Source organism: Arachis stenosperma, chromosome 1, assembly GCF_014773155.1.
Source record: "Arachis stenosperma cultivar V10309 chromosome 1, arast.V10309.gnm1.PFL2, whole genome shotgun sequence".
Lineage (NCBI taxonomy): Eukaryota > Viridiplantae > Streptophyta > Magnoliopsida > Fabales > Fabaceae > Arachis > Arachis stenosperma.
The window spans coordinates 90,817,019-90,823,391 of NC_080377.1; positions in this window are offsets into that span (position 1 = coordinate 90,817,019).

Consider the following 6,373-nt stretch of genomic DNA (forward strand, 5'->3'; position numbering starts at 1 on the left):
AAAAGAAGAACGAGAGAAGAAAGGTCTCTGTGAGTTTGTTATGTGGAGGGAATGGGGAGGGTAGGAGATTTATAGGAGTGAAGGGTGTTGTTTGATGGTGGGAAAAGAAGGGAATTCAATGTTTTCCACTTGGGGAGTGGCGCCTAGCGTGGAAAGAGGCGCCAACCCTTATCCCACTGTGCTCTCTGAATATGTTGAGTTCCAAAGTGTAAGTACACTTTGACCTCCTAGTTATCTATCAAGTGGGCCCCATTCAATCTCCTAAATAAAGAAAATGAAAACCCCATTATTAATGACAAAATGATCCTCCATGAGCTCCACTTGACCATAGGGGAACACTTTGATGATGGTGAAGGGTCCAGACTATCTGGACTTAAGCTTCCTAGGGAAGAACCTAAGTCTAGAATTGTACAATAACACCTTTTGTCCTTCAGTGAACTCCCTCTTTGCTATCTTTTTATCATGCCATCTTTTTGTGTTCTCTTTGTAGATCTTTGCATTTTCATATGCTTGGTTCCTAAATTCTTCCAACTCATTGAGTTGCTTCAGCCTCTTTTCTCCAGCAGCTTGCTCATCAAAATTCAGTAGTTTTAGAGCCCAGAAGGCTCTATGCTCCAGTTTAACTGGCAAGTGGCAAGCCTTGCCAAATACTAGTTGGTATGGTGACATCCCAATGGTGGTCTTGAAGGCTGTGCTGTAGGCCCATAAAGCATCATCTAGTTTCTTAGACCAGTCCATCTTTGAGCTTCCAACAGTTTTTTCGAGAATCCTTTTTAGCTCCCTGTTGGAAATCTCTGCTAGTTCATTGGTATGTGGATGATAAGGGGTTGCCACCTTGTGTTTGACTCCATATCTGAGAAGGAGTGCTTCCAGTTGTTTATTGCAGAAATGTGTCCCTCCATCACTAATGAGTGCTCTGGGAACTCCGAACCTGCTGAAAATGTTCTTTCTTAAGAAGCTCATTACAACTTTGTTGTCATTTATAGTGGTGGCAATAGCCTCCACCCACTTTGATACATAATCTACAGCCACAAGTATATAACTATTTGAGTAGGAGGATGGGAAAGGCCCCATGAAGTCAATCCCCCAAACATCAATTAGTTCTATCTCTATTATGAATCTCTGTGGCATCTCATTATTCCTGGGTAAATTGCCAGCCCTCTGGCATTCATCACACCTTGACACCAAGTCCTTTGCATCCTTAAAAATGCTTGGCTAGTAGAATCCACATTGGAGCACCTTGGCTGCTGTTCTTTCTCCACTAAAGTGGCCTCCATATGCAGATCCATGACATTGCCAAAGCACCTCTTGTCCTTCTCCATGGGATATACACCTCCTCAAGTTCCCATCAGCACACTTTTTAAACAAGTATGGCTCATCCCAGATATAGTATTTGGCATCTTTGATGAGCTTTCTCTTCGTATATTTGTTGATGTTGGTTGGTAGTTCCCCAATGGCCTTGAAATTGGCTATGTCAGCAAACCAAGTGGTCTCTTGTATCATCATCAATTGCTCATCCGGGAAGCTTTCATTCACTGCAAGATGGTGTGCTCCTTGTTCCTCTTGTAGGATCCTTGAGAGGTGGTCAGCAACTTTGTTCTCTGCTCCACTCCTATCCTAAATTTTGATGTCAAACTCTTGGAGTAGCAAGATCCATATTATTAGCCTTCGCTTGGATTCTTGTTTTGTAAGCAAGTATTTGAGTGCTGCATGATCAGTGAATATAATTACTTTAGAACCAATGAGATATGATCTAAATTTATCAAAAGCGAAGACAATGGCAAGTAATTCCTTCTCTGTAATGGTGTAGTTCCTTTGATTTTCATTAAGGACCTTGCTGGCATAATAAATGACATGCACCAATTTATCCTTCCACTGTCCTAAAACAGAACCCACAGCAAAATGTGATGCATCACACATCAACTCAAAGGGTAGAACCCAACATGGTGGTGCTATGATAGGTGCAGAGGAAAGTTTGTTCTTAAGCTCCTTAAAGGCTAACATGCATTCATTATCAAAAACAAAAGGCACATTAGAGACAAGTAGGTTGCTCAATGTCTTCGCAACCTTAGAGAAGTCTCTAATAAACATCCTATAAAAACCAGCGTGTCCCAAAAAGCTTCCGATTGCCTTGACATTGCAAGGTGGAGGTAACTTTTCAATCACCTCTACCTTTGCCCTGTCTACTTCTATGCCCTTCTTTGAGATCTTTGATGACATGTCATCATATACCCATTTTCTATGCTTTTTCATACAAGAAATTGATGATTTGTGCTTAAATACTGAATGCTTTTTGTACTTAAATGATATATTTTCTTGATATTTTAATTTTATAAATCTTGTAGGAAATAAGAAGAAAAAGAAGCAAAGAAGCACAAAAAAAGGAGAAAAAAAGAGCTTTGGGGTACACTTTGAAGTTGGGGTACACTTTGGAGCCTTAGGCCACGCTTTTAAAAGCGTGGCCCATGACCAAATCAAGGAAGAAAACAACCAGCACGCACACTGCCCTGCCCTTGCCAAGGGCAGGGCAGAATCATAATGAAGCAAAGTGAGGATGAAGCAAATTTTGGCTAAGTTAAAATCTGGGCGCTCACAGCATGACCATGCCTACTTCAAAGGGCTATAACTTGAGCTACAGACGTCCGATTGATGTGCTTCCAGTTGCGTTGGAAAGCTGACATTCAGAGCTTTCCAACGATATATAGAAATCCATATTTGGCGTCCAATTGAGGCAGGAACGAAAGGCATCTTTAAGGGCCAAAAATAAGCAAAAATAAACCAAGGAAAAGGAGTAGCGTGTGCATCCACCAAGTTTCGAACTTGGAGCCCTGCCCTCCGCGAGGGCAGGGCAGCATTTTGTGATGCACACACACGCACCAGATTGGCGCACCAAGGAAGGCTTCGGCAGCACCAGCAGCACGCACAAGCACCAAATTGGCGCACCAGATTTTTCTGCCCTGCCCTCCGCAAGGGCAGGGCAGCATCTTCACACTCCAAGCCCACACCACGCTCGCACCAAGGACGCACGCACCAAATCCTGCCCTGCCCTCCACAAGGGCAGGGCAGCCTCCTGGAAGTGTCATGGGCCAAAAATCAACCAAAATTCAATTTAATTCAATTCCTCACCAAATTGAATCAAGGCCAACCGAACCCATTTCTCCTCAAATCCAAAGCAAGCAAAGCCCACTCAACATGACTCAAAGGCACATGGATCAATTAAATTAGGATTTTCATTTTTGTAATTTGTTTTAATTTCATTTTCATTTTTCACTTTGAAAAGCCTATATAAAGGCATCACTCTCATTTGAGAAAGGGGAAGCTCGATTAGAAAGCTCTCTTAGTTTTCATTTTCGTTTTGGATCTTGGATTGAGAAGTGAAGGAATTCTGTTTCATTCTCCCTCTGAGATTTCTCTTGTTTGCCTTGCTGCAAAATTTTAGTGAATTGCAATTTGAATCACAGTTCTCTTACTGCTTTCATCTTTAATTTTTCTGCATCTTGTTTGCTGTTGGATCAAGGAAGGGATTGAGATCTAGACTTGTTTTCTAGTCTCTTTGATTCCCTGAGGTCAATTTTATTTTGCAATTTAGCTGAGCTCTTTGCTACTCTTCTATTTTTTTTTACTGTTTCATTGAAATTGTCAAATGCTCTTTGAAATTTGAGAATTGATCTCAGTCTTCTACTACGTTTACTTTTCTGTAATTTCCTTTCCTGCATTCTACACTTTTCACATTTCTGTTCACATTGAGCTTGATTTAATTTCCTGCACATTTACATTTTCTGCAATTTAAATTTCCAATTGCTTAATCTATTGCTTCCTTTAATTTCCAGCACCCACTCCCCTTTACATTTAATGCAATTTACATTTCTTGTCATTTAAGATTCTTGCAATTTACATTTCTTGCTCTTTAAGTTACTTGCCAATTTACTTTCTGCACTTTAATTTTCCTTGCTATTTACTTTCTGTTGGCTACACTTCATCTAAATTCACTTCAATGTTAGCTTGACTAAACTAATCACCCACTAAAGTTGCTTGATCCATCAATCCCTGTGGGATCGACCTCACTCTAAGTGAGTTATTACTACTTGATGCGACCCGGTACACTTGCCGGTTGGATATGTGTGTTGGAAATTCATTTTTCCACAAAAACACGATCAAGTTTTTGGCGCCGTTGCCGGGGATTGATTAGATCAACAATGATTAAGTGGGTGAGAAGTCTAGATCAAGCATTTTTTTTGGGACACTTCCTAGAGACACAATATGATCCAAATTTTGATGAGTCTAACAACTACTCATATTGTGACTGGGAAAGTCAAAATCAAAGAAATCTTAGCAATCCATACTGTGATGAGTTCAACAATTCTTCAAATTGTGATTCAGAGGATCTCCTTCAAAAGTCCAGAGGATTTTTTGAAAGACAAGAACAATCCTGGAAATGGCAAGAAGCTCTCTTCAAAAAATTAAATGGAGATTTAGAGAACATAGGGAAACGCTCAAAACCACTAAGTAAGAAGAATGAAGACCACTTGGTGGATGTGAAGGAGAAAGTGGAAGAGCAAGACGAGGATGCTATTGTTTCAAGTGAAACTCCAATGGAGAATGAGGTGGTGAAGGTATTTGAAAATGAAACTGCACTTGAGGTGACAAAGGATAATGAACATTCACAACCCCCACAAACCTTCCTAAACCAAAGGTGCTCAACACTGATTGAAAGATATGAAGAGGAGATGAAGAAATTATGGGAAGAACAACAAACCTCTTCTATGAAAATGCTATTGAGTCAAATGTTGAGTGCAAAGGAGGAAGTGGAAGAGCAAGAAAGTGAGGAGGAAAATCAAGGAAGTACATACTCAAGTGAGGCAGAGAGTTGCAAAGAGAAAAAGCTCATGGAACCACTAATGCAAAAAGCTCTTGATGAAAAAATCACTCCAACAATCACACAACCACTAAGACTTGGACTCAAAGAAGTGAAGGCAATTAACAAAAGCACCGAGAAGAGGATTGCGACCAAGCTACAAAGGACAATATTCATGAAGAAGAGAAGGTCAACTACAAGCAATCCTTCCCCTGGACCACTAGCAAGCCAGCTCAATCAAGCCATGTACAAAATGAGGCTTGTTGAGAGGAAACCAAGAAAGGGGACAATAGCTGAAACTTCCTCTCCCTTGAGATCATTCCTCTTAACAAATTGGAAGAAGAGGAAGAAAGTGAAGAACAGGTAGACAGTAGGTATATTTCTCTCCTTGCTTTATTTAAATTTCAATAAATTGGCATATGATTACATTCTAAGTTTGGTGTTGCCCTGCAATAATTTGTTTTCAATCCATTTGAATGATTGCATCAATTCTACATGAAAGTGTCACACTAAGATTCTAAGTTTGGTGTGCCACTTATTTTTTATGCAATTTATTCAAGCAACACTACTTGTTTGTATAATCATAATGCCTCTGCAATTTTATTTTTCTCTTTTGGTTTAACATTTCAGTTTCCTTTTTGTTTTATTCATTTACTTGTTTTTAATGCTTTCTTTTGTTAACTATGTTTGTTAATACATCACCAAAAGAGCTTTATTCATGACAAATCTTGGCTTGGTGACTGTATTCAACATATAACAGTTTCTTTTGTTTAGTTTTAGTTCAAATAAATTGATATATGGTTGCATTCTAAGTTTGGTGTTGCTATGCAACAAAATTTGGTTCCAATGTTTACTAGATACTTGCATCAATTCCAAGTGAGAGTGTCACACTAAGTTTGGTGTGCCACTTATTTTTTTTATGCAATGTATCATGCACATCTTTTTATGCTTGCAATCAAAATGTTGCTGCCTCTTGTGCCTTGATTGTTATTTTTTCATTTTTGCTTGCTTGCAACACATGTAATGCTAACATTTCATTATGTAAGACATTCATGATCTATCTTAGCCCCATAGCCACTGTTCTAATTATTGCTTGAGGATGAGCAAGCACTCTAAGTTGGCAAGGGAAAGGGAAGAATTGGAGAAAAAGGACAATAATAATGAAGATGAACTACAAGGTTGTAAAGTTCCTTTTCCTCTCCTTTGTTTCCAGCACTTTAAATTGCATGATTGTCTTTATATTTTCTGTATACATGTGTGGTATGACTAAGCATAGCTTGAATTTGATTTGAAATATGTTGTTGTGACATTATGACTACCAACTTGAGTTTTGTGAATTCAAAAGCAAAAAAGCATCATGATCATAAACAAACAAGGAATTAAAGAAGAATTTAGCATGTGCATACAAGTATTGGAAAGCTAGTATGATTGATTGTTGCTCAATTGCATTGGATTTTATTTAATTGAAGTTTTTCATCTAGTACATTTTGTGAAATCTTTTGAAATCATGAAAACCTT